Genomic DNA, 15905 nt, shown 5'->3' with positions numbered 1-15905 from the left:
TGACCCCCACAGGACAATGAAGGGAACAGTACTGGATTTACGAACTCCAAACTTTGACCCCCACAGGACAATGAAGGGAACAGTACTGGATTTACGAACTCCAAACTTTGACCCCCACAGGACAATGAAGGGAACAGTACTGGATTTACGAACTCCAAACTTTGACCCCCACAGGACAATGAAGGGAACAGTACTGGATTTACGAACTCCAAACTTTGACCCCCACAGGACAATGAAGGGAACAGTACTGGATTTACGAACTCCAAACTTTGACCCCCACAGGACAATGAAGGGAACAGTACTGGATTTACGAACTCCAAACTTTGACCCCCACAGGACAATGAAGGGAACAGTACTGGATTTACGAACTCCAAACTTTGACCCCCACAGGACAATGAAGGGAACAGTACTGGATTTACGAACTCCAAACTTTGACCCCCACAGGACAATGAAGGGAACAGTACTGGATTTACGAACTCCAAACTTTGACCCCCACAGGACAATGAAGGGAACAGTACTGGATTTACGAACTCCAAACTTTGACCCCCACAGGACAATGAAGGGAACAGTACTGGATTTACGAACTCCAAACTTTGACCCCCACAGGACAATGAAGGGAACAGTACTGGATTTACGAACTCCAAACTTTGACCCCCACAGGACAATGAAGGGAACAGTACTGGATTTACGAACTCCAAACTTTGACCCCCACAGGACAATGAAGGGAACAGTACTGGATTTACGAACTCCAAACTTTGACCCCCACAGGACAATGAAGGGAACAGTACTGGATCTACGAACTCCAATACTTTGACCCCCACAGGACAATGAATGGGAACAGTACTGGATTTACGAACTCCAAACTTTGACCCCCACAGGACAATGAAGGGAACAGTACTGGATTTACGAACTCCAAACTTTGACCCCCACAGGACAATGAAGGGAACAGTACTGGATTTACGAACTCCAAACTTTGACCCCCACAGGACATGAAGGGAACAGTACTGGATTTACGAACTCCAAACTTTGACCCCCACAGGACAATGAAGGGAACAGTACTGGATTTACGAACTCCAAACTTTGACCCCCACAGGACAATGAAGGGAACAGTACTGGATTTACGAACTCCAAACTTTGACCCCCACAGGACAATGAAGGGAACAGTACTGGATTTACGAACTCCAAAACTTTTACCCCCCACACGAAAATGAAGGGAACAGTACTGGATTTACGAACTCCAAACTTTGACCCCCACAGGACAATGAAGGGAACAGTACTGGATTTACGAACTCCAAACTTTGACCCCCACAGGACAATGAAGGAACAGTACTGGATTTACGAACTCCAAACTTTGACCCCCACAGGACAATGAAGGGGAACAGTACTGGATTTACGAACTCCACAAACTTTGACCCCCACAGGACAATGAAGGGAACAGTATACTGGATTTACGAACCTCCAAACTTTGACCCCACAGGACAATGAAGGGAACAGTACTGGATTTACGAACTCCAAACTTTGACCCCCACAGGACAATGAAGGGAACAGTACTGGATTTACGAACTCCAAACTTTGACCCCCACAGGACAATGAAGGGAACAGTACTGGATCTACGAACTCCAAACTTTGACCCCCACAGGGACAATGAAGGGAACAGTACTGGATTTACGAACTCCAAACTTTGACCCCCACAGGACAATGAATGGGAACGTACTGGATTTCGAACTCAATCTTTGACCCCCACAGGGACAATGACGGGCAACAGTACTGGATTTACGAACTCAAACCTTTGACCCCCACAGGGACAATGAAGGGAAACAGTACTGGATTTATGAACTCCAAACTTTGACCCCCACAGGACATGAAGGGAACTGTACTGGATTTACGAACTCAACTTTGACCCCCACAGGACAATGAGGGAACAGTACTGGATTTACGAACTCCCAAACTTTGACTCACACAGGACAATGAATGGGAACAGTACTGGATTTACGAACTCCAAAACTTTGACACCCACAGGACAATTGAAGGGAACAGTACTGGATTTAACGAACTCCAAACTTTGACCCCACAGGACAATGAAGGGACAGTACTGGATTTACGAACTCCAACTTTGACCCCCACAGGACAATGAAGGGAACAGTACTGGATTTACGAACTCCAAACTTTGACCCCCACAGGACAATGAAGGGAACAGTACTGGATTTACGAACTCCAAACTTTTGACCCCCACAGGACAATGAACGGGAACAGTACCTGGATTTACGAACTCCAAACTTTGACCCCCCAGGACAATGAAGGGAACAGTACTGGATTTACGAACTCCAAACTTTGACCCCCACAGGACAATGAAGGGAACAGTACTGGATTTACGAACTCCAAACTTTGACTCCCACAGGACAATGAAGGGAACAGTACTGGATTTACGAACTCCAAACTTTGACCCCCACAGGACAATGAAGGGAACCAGTACTGGATTTACGAACTCCAAACTTTGACCCCCACAGGACAATGAAGGGAACAGTACTGGATTTACGAACTCCAAACTTTGACCCCCACAGGACAATTGAAGGGAACAGTACTGGATTTACGAACTCCAAACTTTGACCCCCCACAGGACAATGAAGGGAACAGTACTGGATTTACGAACTCCAAACTTTGACCCCCACAGGACAATGAAGGAACAGTACTGGATTTACGAACTCCAAACTTTGACCCCCACAGGACAATGAAGGGAACAGTACTGGATTTACGAACTCCCAAACTTTGACCCCCACAGGACAATGAAGGGAACAGTACTGGATTTACGAACTCCAAACTTTGACCCCCACAGGACACAATCGAATATATCGAGTGGCAGTATACTTTCTGAATATTTGTTGTGCTAGCATTTTAGCTGTTTCAGTTTTATTTTGGTTTTGTTCTTTTTGGGAACCTTTAGAATCCATGTGGGCAGGTTAATTTCTTTTCCCTGCTCGCAGCTGCTTTAGTCATGTGATGTGTCAACTCAGTGACGCCTCCTGGTCTGCCAGTTTAAATCGGAGGCGTCTGTTCCGGTTCAAGCGCCATTTTCTACTACTGCAGCCCCGAGTCCTGAAGCGCCCTGTTACTAGCCTTTGGAGGTGAACCTGGAGACAGCGCTTTGCAACGCTTACAGTGCACAATATATGGACAGATTTCTGTCCTCTCCTGCGACGCCGATGTCCACCCGCACGCAAAAAAAGGATCGGGACCGCCCGCAGCACGGCGCTGACAAAATGGCGCCGGTCACATTCACAGCCGCGATGCAGCAGATAGCGCCGAGGCACTGACAACCCTTACTCAAGCAGTAACAGTGGCAATGCAGCCCAGCATAGAGAAGCTATCTGAACAGCTCCAAAAGCTAACCCTTACTCAAGCAGTAACAGTGGCAATGCAGCCCAGCATAGAGAAGCTATCTGAACAGCTCCAAAAGCTTGAAAATCTACTAATGGAGACCACCAGCCGCACCATAGCGCTGGAGATCCGGGTTTCCAGCGTCGAGGATACATAGCAGGCCCATGATACTAAGTTGAAGGAACTGCAGGCTCTGGCCCAGAAACAAGCAGAAAGACTGGAATGATCTTGAAAATAGATCCAGGAGATCTAACTTACGTTTTTTGGAGGATTCCGGAAACAGTACCCGGTCCTAAGCTCCTGCAGGTGCTGGAGGCCCTGGCTGACCAGCTCCTTTCCCTTGAAGGAGGGCCGGGGGCCTATTCGACTGGAGAGAGCCACACCGGCTAGGGCGAGAAACAAGCAAGAGAGGCGAGGCCTCGCATGGTAATAGCCAAACTTTTAAACTATAACCATAAAGTGGAAATCTTGCGCAAATATAAACAACTTCGGGAGACTTTAGCATTTGAGGAGTCTGAAGTGCGCATTTTGCAGGGACTACTCTGTGGCCTTAACCGAGCGCAGGAAGACAGTTCTACCCACTCTGCTCCTCTTTGGCTGAAAAAAAAAATACGCTTTCTCTTTTTTATATCCAGCCACTTTGAAAATTTTACCATCAGGGACGCTGGCAGGTATTTGAGGCTGCGGCTGAGGTGGCCCTTTATGTGAACACTCAGGTGATTGCCCCAGTCGGACCTTACCTGAAAGAGACATGGTGCACTTCTGCAATTTTTACTTGCCTCTGTGCGACTGTGGCATTGCAGACCCTGGGAACTGGAATCTCCTAGTTTGGGGAATTCCGGATCTCAGATACTATGGCTGTTACTTGCTATTCCTGATTCAGTTTGTTTACAATTTTGAGTTTTTCTTGTTCTAGTTCAGAAATTGATATACTGTATATTTGAGCTCATCCGACAGTTCGTTTCTCTGCAGGCTAATTATATGACATTTGTATTTACTGTATGGGACCTCGGGGCCCGGAGTGGCATTGTTTTGTGATCTTTCACACCTTTGGGACCGCCTAGGGCGAACCTGAGGCTGTGACCACAACCATGCAACAGGGGGAGAAGGATAGGAAGGGGGGGGGGTTGGGGTTCCATGGGGGGGAGTCCTTGGCCTACGTGGTTGCTACTGGTAATTTTTTGATTATTGGGACAGGGGGGATCAGACCCTGCTGCGAGACTCCTGCACATGACATTTACTATGGTACTGGTGATGCTCGGGCAGGTCCTGAGCGTCCTGTGGCTGCCCTGGGTGTGGCTGGGAACCCGGGGTGGACTTTTTTTCACAACTTAGCATTTTCTATGTTTACACTAGCCCATTTTATACCTGCTGGCTAAACACTTTGAGAATAGTATCCTGGAATGTCTCGGGCATACCTCTCCTGTAAAACGAACAAAAATTTTTAACACAGCTCAAACGAAATAAGGTCGACATAGCCTGCCTGCAAGAAACCCGACTAACGGACTTGGAACATCAGAAATTGAGGAGGTCCTGGCAGCAGCAGTGCATGCCGCATCTTCAACTCTTAAGCGGGCAGGGTAGCGATACTGATTAGTAAGACTTTACCTTACACTGCAAAGTAGTAGCCTCGGACCCACAGGGCCGCTACCTTTTGCATCAGATGTCAGTAGGCACATATTCTTTTACCTGATGAATGTATACGCACCTAATACTATGACCATTCTTCTTAAGGTCTAACAGCCATGCTATCTGGGCGGGTTAACTGATCCGGTATACATAGCAGGAGATTTCAACCAGGTGTTTGACCCGACTTGTGATCGTTCTCAGCCTGGGCCTGGCGCGAGTATATCTCATACCAGAGGCCTGCCCTATCTTTGTGCCACTTTGGATATGGTTGACCTGTGGAGAATTCTCCATACTACTGAACGGGACTACACACACCGCTCCAGAGCACATAACACACAATCTAGGATAGATTATTTCCCTAGCAACAGCAGCAGATGAATCCAGAGACCAATGGGATAGCTCACATCTACCAGCAGGTGGAGATAGAGAAACTGGCTAACAGGTGGTCCTATTGGCTGGCACTCCTCCTGTTTATCCAGTATTCTCTATCTCCCAGCAGGAAAAGGTCGCTATTCAACTAGCTCCTGAATTCTGGCTGTGGCTGGAACTTTATTTTCTCCTGTTGAGGTTTCTCTTCAGTGAGACTGCCATTCTGTTTCTCCTGTTGAGGTTTCTCTTCAGTGAGCTGGCAATGCTATTTCTGCTGTTGAGATTTTCTCTTCAGTGAGACAGGGATGTCCGGTTGAACGGTGCCGGCTTTAGGGGTTACACCTGGGGCCCCCCAGGTCCCTGCCTCACCCTCCCTCCAGTGATAGAGGGTCTGACTGGGTCTCAATATTTTTCTTCTTTCCCTTCTCTGTAAAAAAAACCCCCCCAAAAAAAACCCAGTTGTTACATTCTGCCATGCTTTTGCTGCAAACTGGCTTCAACCGGCCCTAACAACAAGCTTGTGAGTATATCCGGCTTTTACGGTTGTTTGAACTTCAGGTTCTGTTTGGGAGTCTTAGTACTGTGGGTTCAGTCATCGTACATTTAAGGTATGGATATTTTATTGAGGCTAAGTTTTATGACTAGAAATCCGTGGAGGGAGCCAGGACTTCCCGCCCTTTGCACACACACGCTTGGTTTCCTTGTTGGTTACAGCGCGGCAGTAGCGGAGCGATTTCTTGCTCGCACTTGTTCTCATTGTTGGGTTCCAGTGCAGCAGTAGTCCTGTTTATTCTGAGGCTCTCTTTCATCGGTGTTTGTCACGGCCATGTGCAGCTGATTGTATAGGTGCCGGTTTATAGCAGCATGAGATGGGACATGTTTTTTCCGGCGCTGTGGGCCGTTCTTCTGGTTATTCCCTGAGTCTGATTTTATTTCTATGCAAGCCATGGCAAGGTAAATTTTGCGGGGCTTGAATCCGACTATGTTTCTAGGAGCATTGATGCAGCGGCCACGTGTCAGTGAGAATCAGGCGTGCGCTTGGGTCTCCGGCAATGGCGGGAGAGCTGCAGCGTTCCGGTAGTTTATTTCCAGCTGACTTTGGTCAGGGTATGCCGGGGCTTCTCTCCTTTCCGGTCCAGAGAAGTTGTATGTGTTTCACCAGCTTTGGGACAAGCTTGGGCAGCTTTATATGTCTATGTCTGTGTTCCTGCTGTACTCCCTTGAAGGAAGCTGCTTGTTTAATCGGACTATGGGGTTATCCCAGGACAAGCAGGCATGATATTCTTACATGTGGGTGACGTCATCTACGGAGCCCCGATGCGGAAGCATTTTCAAGCAAACTTGATTGAAGATTTAAGTTTGCTCTGCTGCTCCACGCATGCGTGCCTTCCTGCTCCACTAGGGGGTGCATCCCCTCGTGGTCTCCAGTTCAAAATTTTCCGCTGAGCCTAGAAGTTGTGTTTTTTCAGGCTCTGCCCCAACTGCCTTCTAGCACCGCGATTTTTCTTGTTTTTCTCGATTAAGTCGCTGTGCGCGAATTTTTTCCTTTTCAACTTGATTCCTGCTTCGTTTTTGACCGACCCGTAGGCTTCCGGGTCCCCGTGGCCGCGTGGCTACTCGAGCCGCGGCCACTTTCGATTCTATGTCCCGGCCTTTGACCAGCTTTAAGAAGTGCACCCGGTGCGAGCGGCTTCTTTCCATCACAGACCCGCATCGCCGGTGCATCCTCTGCCTGGGGGCCGCTCATCCAACCGACTCCTGCCCCCAGTGCGCTACTTTCCAGAACCGGGCCCTTCGTCGAAGGAAAGCCCGCATGGCGGATCTTTTCGCCCCAGACCAACCCTCTACCTCGGGCTCGAGGTCGGCCCCGGCCCCGAATACCTCGGCATCGCCTCGAGACTCGACTCCGAAGTCCTCAGGACAACAGAAAGCCTCGGCTCCGGTTAAGTCTCCTCTTCCCTCTTCAGGTTCTTTACCAGCAAAGAAACCAACCTAGGGGACACCTGCGACGCATGGCGGAAGCCCCATGTTTACAGCCCCGGCGAAGCCCTCCAAGCCTTCGGGCCGTGCCTCCACCACACGGGAATACTCTGATATGAGGTCGCCCCCGGTGGAGTGCACCGAGGCAGTGGACATGCCTTCGATGCTGTCCGTGCCTGTCTTCCAGGACCTACTCCGAGCAATGATCTCGTCGGAGCTGTCTGCTGCAATGGCCCATCTACAACCGGCCTCGACCTCGATCCCGCATGTGCCAGACCAGCCTGAGCCTCGCGTCGAGCCACCTCGGGGAAAAGTGCGCAAGCTTCGCCGCATCTCATCCTCCTCTGACTCCTCGCCGAGGCACCCGAGGCGCTCTCCCTCCACAGACCGCCACAGGGCAAAACGTCGTGCTAAACCGACAGAAACCTCGAACCGCCGTACCTCCAAGAAGGCCCGGAGTTCCCCAACTCTACGAGGCCGTTCCCCTACACCTCGTACGGGACCGCTCAGGGTGGCGGAGTTATCACTCTCCAACCCGCACATCCTCCGAACTCCCCCTCGGACCGGGGCCCCGATCCGAGGTGTCAGGCTTTCACCGAGGGAGTCCGGGTCGAGGTCACCGATTCGACATCGATCGGTACCCCGAACCCCGGCATCGTCTCCGAGGGGCTCCTCGAGATGTCGGAGATCCCCGACCCCAGAACACTTTCACAGTGCTTCCCCGGTCTCGGAACGTGGATTGGAGCGGGAACCTCGATACTCGAGGGAAGCCTCCCCGTCCTTCTCCACCCTACGGATGTCTCGTTCACCGACCCCACACGGGGCCTCGGGAACATCCCGCCCATCCTTTACTCGCTTTGTCCAGGACATGGGCCAAGCTTTGGACTTAGACCTCCAGTCCGACTCCAGATACTCAAAGGAGTACCTAGCGGAGCTGGACATGCCATCACTGCCCAGAGAGTCCCTTCGCTTACCGCCTAATCCGGTACTCCAACAGGCTTTCTTCAGGAACCTGGAGACCCTCTACATGGTCACAGCCGTCCACTCAAAAATGGAGGCCAAGTACCGTACGGTACCCTACCCGGGGTTTGAACAACCGCAGCTCTTCCACCAGTCGCTGCTGGTAGAATCGTCCCTGAAAAAGGCTCACCCCTCCCGGGTCTCAGCCACGGTCCCCCCAGGTCGGGAAGGCTGAACCCTGGACAAGTTCGGCAGGAGACTATATCAAAATGCGATAATGGCCTCTAGGGTGCAAAGCTACACTTTCACCTTCACATCCTACCTCAAAACACCTCATCGGACTACTGAGAACCTTTGAGACTGACTTACCAGCCTACTCGCCAAGGAGCGTTTAGTCTGCTTGTAGAGTCCCTCTCCAACCTACGCCTCCATCTATTCCACGCGGACCTACGATGGCTTCGAACTCTCCTCAGTGAGGCAGCCTTTGCCTATCGCCATTGCGCCGACTAGCTTGGCTGCGCCTGGTCGACATGGACCCCAACTTACAGGACCGGTTGGCTAACCTCCCCTGCGTGGGAAAAGAGCTGTTTGACGACACTATCGAGGCGGCTACAAAACGCCTCTCTGAACACGAACGCTCATTTGCCTCCCTTGTCCGGCAAAAGCCAAAACCCGCCCGCGTCCAGGCCATTCAGGGCCCCCTCCGCGCTGCTACCCACAAAAATCCACTCCTGCTTTCTCCCGGCCCTCCGCCAGGCGTCCGCAAGCCACCACCGGGCCCCACCCAAATCCCAACCGCCTGCAATACCAAACCATCCCCGTCCTTTTGACAGGATACGCGAAACTTTTTGACCTACAGGCTAATGATCTCTTCGCCTATTACCAGATCCGTCACTATGTACAGTCGCTCCCAGTGACAGCCCTTACTGAGGACAGCAGGGAGGCGCTTTCGGAACTCTTCAGCCTTTCCGCCCAACAGCGGATTCCTCTACAGTTTCATATTATGGGGATCTGGGATTGTCAATCGAGTACGAATCTGGATATATTAGCGACAGCATGGGAAGAGGACTTACATTGCAGTTGACTGTCTCAACAGTTACGAGTCCTGAAAGAACATTCAAAAAGCGGTCACCCAATATTGCTCACTGGGAAATTGCAATTGAAATTGCTCTTCGACTTTACATTCACAGATGGGGATTACTGCATCCCATACCTGCCCGAAATGTGATCAGGTTCACGCATCTTTGGGTCACATGTTTTTGGACCCTGCTCCACAATCCACCACTTTTGGAGACACCTTGGTCTATTCCACCCACGGTCGCTTTGGGGAAGGCGATGGCTTCCGCAACTGAGGCCATTATTGGATTTTATAATATAGCCTCGCCCAAACCCAGGGGAATGTCAGCATTTATCTCCAGAGCCCTTTTGATGATGGAAAATAAAGCCATCCTCAACCCACTGGCTCTCCCGTGATCCCCCGTCATATGCACAATGGAGATCCTCATGATAGTGCACGCAACACTGGAGAGACGCATGGTGGGAGACTTGACTCTTGGCCCGGGTTGCAAATTTAGTCAGGTCTGGGAGCGCTTCTGGCAGGACCTCACACCGCGTGCTCACAGTAGACTTTTGAACCTTTAGGATTTTATTCCCACTCTCGGATATTGGACTGGCCATGGACTCTTGGGGTGAGGAGGGGGTGGGGTGGGAGGGAAGTTGTTTGTACTGTTGAAAATGTTATTTCCTGATTGAGGCGTTTGTTTGTATTTGCTTCTTTATCTTGGAATAATAAAAATCATTTGAACATAAGTTGTTCGGGCGGAGGGTGCCGGTTCGAGCAGGGGGGGCCTTTGCGAGCGGGGGGAAGCGATGCCGGTTATCGGGGGGTAAGCAAGTCAACACTCAGTTTACGAGACAGGTTTTGCGAGAATGTTTTGCTCGTCTTGCAAAACACTCGCAAACTGAGGTTTGACTGTACTAGAAATCATTCACGCTGAATTGTCTTGCACTCAGATGTCTTGGCGCTCGCTTGTCTTTTCGCTCACTTGTACTTTCGCTCACTTGTCTTGCACTCACTTGTCTGCGGCCCGTTTGTCCCTCGCGCTTTTGTTTTGTGCACATTTGACTATGAACCGAGTTAACAAATAGCTCCTTTGCCTGAGACTTGGGTGAAATTAAATTGCCAGTCCCCCAAACCTGAGAGGCAGCATTGTAATAACAGGCACAGCACCTCTTCTCTCAGACACAGTCAAGTCTCCGTTGAAGCATAAGACATCTAAATGTTTGAGCTCTTATTAGATCTTTAATAAAGTCCGCTTAGAAGACATGGTCTGAGATTGGGTGTTTGTAGAGGAGTACAACGAAAACAACAGCAACGCAGGGAATGTAAAGACAGCAGGCAAAGTCCCAATCCCTCCTGAGAGTTCACCCCATAGGAGCAAAACTGATTCAGTTTTAGAATCACTCTTTGGCGAGTAGAGATAACATATTTGGGTCACATGACTTGCCACTCGGGGAAAGTTCGTTAAGCAGCATTCAGGACCTGAAAAAGAGGAGCAGAGCAGCAATCACTAGTAAATAGTCCATCATACAAGCAGCAGCAGCAACGCTGACCATCCCAGCATGATCCAGGCAGTGGTGGAGTAGAGTCAGACCCTGTCATTATGTGAATGTACAGTGGGGGACATTCAGTGCCAGTACAAACATAGCTAACTAGGACAAGTAAGAATGCTTAAATACAGTCCTGTGTCCAGTTAGCTATGTGGGAACTGTACTGAGTACCCGCTGTAACCACACAGCTTCCAGCCATCACTGATGAAACAGATTTTTTAATGCCAGTGGCCAGATATGTGATCAGTTTATAGATAATGCTCAGTGCCCCAGCTGAATATTGACACATAGCAATTCACGAATTGATACAATAAGGAATAAAACTAATTACATTATAAAATCTTTACAGAACAATGCACAATATAATTCAAATGGGAGAGAAACATTCTACATCTTCATATTATGATAAAACCTTTTGTTTTTTTTTATCATCAAACAGGTTTAAAATGTCTTCAGAGAATCCATGGAAGTGGGAGACAATTTACATATGCAGAATGTAGCAAAGGTTTTAATCAGCAATCAGATTTAAAATTCCCACAAGAGGATTCATACTGGAGAGAAAACCATATACCTGTCCAGAATGTGGCAAACAATTTTACTCACCCATCAACTTTAAAAATGCACAAGAGGATTCATACTGGAGCAGAAACCATATACCTGTCCAGAATGTGGCATAAAATTTTACTCACTCATCAACTTTAAAAATGCACAAGAGGATTCATACTGGAGAGAAACCATATACCTGTTCAGAATGTGGTTAAAAGCTTTAATGGGTATTCAACTTTAAAAATGCACAAGAGGATTCATACTGGAGAGAAACCATATACCTGTCCAGAATGTGGTAAAAGCTTTAAAATGCAATCAGATTTAAAAAGGCACGAGAGAATTCATACTGGAGAGAAACCATATACCTGTTCAGAATGTGGTAAAAGCTTTAATGGGTATTCAACTTTAAAAATGCACAAGAGGATTCATACTGGAGAGAAACCATATACATGTCCAGAATGTGGTAAAAGCTTTAATCAGCATTCAAATTTAAAAATGCACGAGAGGATTCATACTGGAGAGAAACCATATACCTGTCCAGAATGTGGTAAATGTTTTACTCACTCATCACATTTAGAAAACCACAAGAGGATTCATACTGGAGAGAAGCCATATACCTGTCCAGAATGTGGCAAAAGTTTTACTCGCCCATCAAATTTAAAAATGCACAAGAGGATTCATACTGGAGAGAAACCATATACCTGTTCAGAATGTGGTAACAGCTTTATTCAGCATTCAAATTTAAAAATTCACGAGCGGATTCATACTGGAGAGAAACCATATACCTGTCCAGAATGTGGTAAATGTTTTACTCACTCATCAAATTTTGTAGAACACAAGAGGATTCATAATGGTGAGAAACCATAAACCTATCCAGAATGTGACAAAAGTTTTACTCGCCCATCAAATTTAAATAATGCACAAGAGGAATCATAGTGGAGAGAAACCATAGACCTGTTCAGAATGCGGTAAAAGCTTTAATCTGCAATCAGATTTAAAAAGGCACAAAAGAATTCATACTGGAGAGAAACCATATATCTGTTCAGAATGTGGTAAAAGCTTTAATCATCATTCAACTTTAAAAATGCACAAGAGGATTCATATTTGAGAGAAACCATATACCTGTTCGTAAAAGCTTTAATCTGCAATCAGATTTAAAAAGGCACAAGAGGATTCATACTGGAGAGAAACCATGTACCTGTCCCGAATGTGGGTAAAGTTTTACTCACCCATCAAATTTAAAAATTCAAAAGAGAATTCATACTGGAGAGAAACTATATACTTGGTCAGAATGTGGTAAAAGCTTTAATTAAGATTTAACTTTAAAAATGCACGAGAGGATTCATACTGGAGAGAAACCATATACTAACCAGAATGTGGTAAAAGCTTAAATGGAAATCACATTTGAAGAGATACAATAAGGTTCATACAGGTGTTACAGAAAATTTGTGTATATGAACATCTAGGAGTGGTGAAGGAACAACTATTAAACAGACATTCCTGAGAGAAAATATTGGTAAAAAATATTATGGAGACAATTTATTGAGGATGGTATTAAGTCGGTGACATTTGGATGCCCCTCCATCTTCCTAATCAACCATCTCCACAACGCCCCAGCTGATTGCAACACTAAAATATCTTTAAATCTCTGGGGCATCTGTAAAAGGGAGAAATAACTGTCTGGGGCATAATCTAGACACAGGAGTGTACTGCTCTGTTTGTGCAAGCCAGTTACATAAGTGTTTCAACAGACATGCATAATTATAATGCTGCATATTAGGCAGTCCCAACTCCCCATCAATTAAGACAGTCTCAATTTAGCTTTTTATACGCCCAACAAAATTGTGCCAACATTCTATTCAGCATAGCCACATCTCTCTTCAGGAGCTTAAGGGGAAGTATCTGCAGCAGATATAACCATTTTGGCATTATGAACATCTGATCCAGATTCACACGGCCAATTGGCGAGAGCACCCGCCAGTGGTCTTACATTTGTCAAGTCTGCCATAGCAGCCGGATCACGTTCATTATTTAAGGCCATCACATCTATAGTCATCTGTACTCCCAAGTATCTAAAGGAGGCCGATGCCCATCGTAAAGGGAAGTCCGCCCCCTCCCCATCTCTCTCTGTATTCCACATCCGAGGGAAGTACCTCTGATTTAGACAAGTTGAGTCATAACCCCACATAATCCCTGAATTCCTTCACCACTTCCAAAAGCGCAAGAGGACATTCGCGTAGGCCGTATACTGTCACTTCACCAACGGTATACCCGCAATCGTCAGCATCGACTCCACATTAGAGAATGACACGATGGTTGTTACCTGCAGCTAGCTGCAGGTAACCCGCCAAAACGTTGACCAAAAAAAAAGGTCACCGCGAGTTCGGGGACATGGCCATGCACCGCCCAATGGAGCGGTGAATGGTTAGCACGGGGTGGTGAACATGCTTGAATGCGCGGTGATCGAGTGTTCGATCCGGCAGCCCACTCTCTCCCGCTGGCCGGCCATGCATCTCCCTCCCTCCCTTTCCCTTACCTTTTCTTCTTGAAACTGACGATTTCTATAAGGCTATAAGCTGTATTACAGCCGGAGCCTTGAAATTGCGTCGCGTTGCCTGCTGGAAAAGTCTCCTCCGATGCAACTTCCTGTTTCCGGTTGCATCGGAGGAGACTTTTCTAGCAGGTAACACGACGCGACTTCAAGGCTCCGGCTGTAATACAGCTTGTAGCCTTATAGAAATCGCCAGTTTCAAGAAGAAAAGGAGGGAGGGAAGAAAATGCACGGCTGGCCGGCGGGAGGAAGCTGCTGGACTGCGTAAAGGGTGCTGGGGGTGGGGGGGATGGAGAGGAGAAGACGCTGAAGACGGGGACAGGGCGGTGAAAGAGACAGCGGGGGCGGTGACGGGGACAGAATTTTTCTCCGTATCATTCTCTACTCCACATCTCTAATAAACGGGTCCGTTAGCGCAAACAAAAGAGGCGACGGGGGGAGGGGGCGGGCATCCCTGCCTTTTTCCCCTACAGATCGAAAATGGCTGTAACTCCCGACCGTTGGCAATAACGTTCGATCTTGGAGATGCATAAAGGGCTCGCAGTCCCGATAGGAACTTCTCGCCGAACTCATTAGAGCACCAAGAAAATTGTCCCTGGTCCCTCCACAGAGAGTAATATTGAAGAAACAAAGAAATCATGGAGAGTCAATGTCCAAGATGAAGGCTTTATTCAAACAAATAATCCACATTTTTATGTGGATTATTTGTTTGTGGATTATTGTTTCTGTAATAGTTACAGCTACAGCCTCGGAACCCTGAGGTTGTGGGTTTGAATCCTGCACTGCTCCTTGTGACCCTGGGCAAGTCATTAATCCCCATTGACCCAGCTACATTGGATAGAGTGGGAGCCCACCGGGACAGTTAGAGGAAAAATGCTGAAGTACCTGAATAATTTGTAATCTGCATAGAATTGTAGGATATACATAATATAAATGATTTAAAAAATAAAATAAAAGTCCCACCGAACCCGGTCAAAGGCTTTATCCCAAGACAAGCAGGCAGCCTATTCTCACATGTGGGTGACATCATCCACGGAGCCCGGATGCGGACAGCCTCGCAAGCAGACTTGCTTGAAGACACTCAGAAGTTTTGAGTCTGCCGCACCGCGCATGCGCGAGTGCCTTCCCGCCCAGCACAGGGCGCGTCTCCTCAGTTCTCAGTTTTCCGTAGAGCCGACAAGTCCGTCTATGACGCTCTACGCTGAACTTAATTCGCTTCGTGCCTTTTCTCAACCGCGGCTCGTGTTTTATTTCTTTGTTACACTGTCGCTGTGCTTTCTTTCGGTCATTGTTAAAAAAACCACTGCGAACCTCCCAGCTGATCTGAACCCCCCCCAACCAAGAATTTCTTGGACTCAAAGTTCAAATATTTCCTGATGAGACAAAAGAATCTCAGATAGGAAGGAAAGAATTTTTGCTTCTGAAGCCAGGGGTCACTGCAGTGGGGGCATTATTCTTATTACGATACCCTTGCAAATGTATTGTAAAGTAGAAGTCCTGTAGCTCTATTTTCTTTGAACCTTCTCAGTTGACGGGATTTCTCTCCAGGAAACGCCTTGAAGGGGAGATAGTAACAACTTAATTTACCAGATTACTCTTGTATCATTCTCAGCTAACCGCCTCATTGGTAATTTGATATTCTCTTTTCTTTTTATTTTGTTTTCTCACTCATGATTGCATCTTGGATCTCTATATTTGGGACTTTAAAATGATTAAGTGAATAGTTTTGTACTTAATTATTATTTTCTTTGGTTGATATTAATGATGTCTTAATCATATTCTGTACAAGAAGTTTATTCTTGATAATTTTGTTTAAATAAAAATAAATAATTAAAAATAAAAAAAGAGCCACATAGGATCCGCTGCTCGCGGCTTTGAGCAAACG

General features: G+C 47.4%; 1 pseudogene; it reads left to right on the top strand.

Moving 5' to 3' along the window:
* LOC117354493 overlaps window positions 1-12937 on the top strand; it is an 86756-nt pseudogene extending 73819 nt beyond the window's left edge.
* Window positions 12938-15905: the final 2968 nt, after the last annotated feature.

This window comes from Geotrypetes seraphini, chromosome 2, assembly GCF_902459505.1.
Source record: "Geotrypetes seraphini chromosome 2, aGeoSer1.1, whole genome shotgun sequence".
NCBI lineage: Eukaryota > Metazoa > Chordata > Amphibia > Gymnophiona > Dermophiidae > Geotrypetes > Geotrypetes seraphini.
Note: the sequence above shows the minus strand (reverse complement) of the source record. Positions and strands in the feature narration are given on the sequence as shown.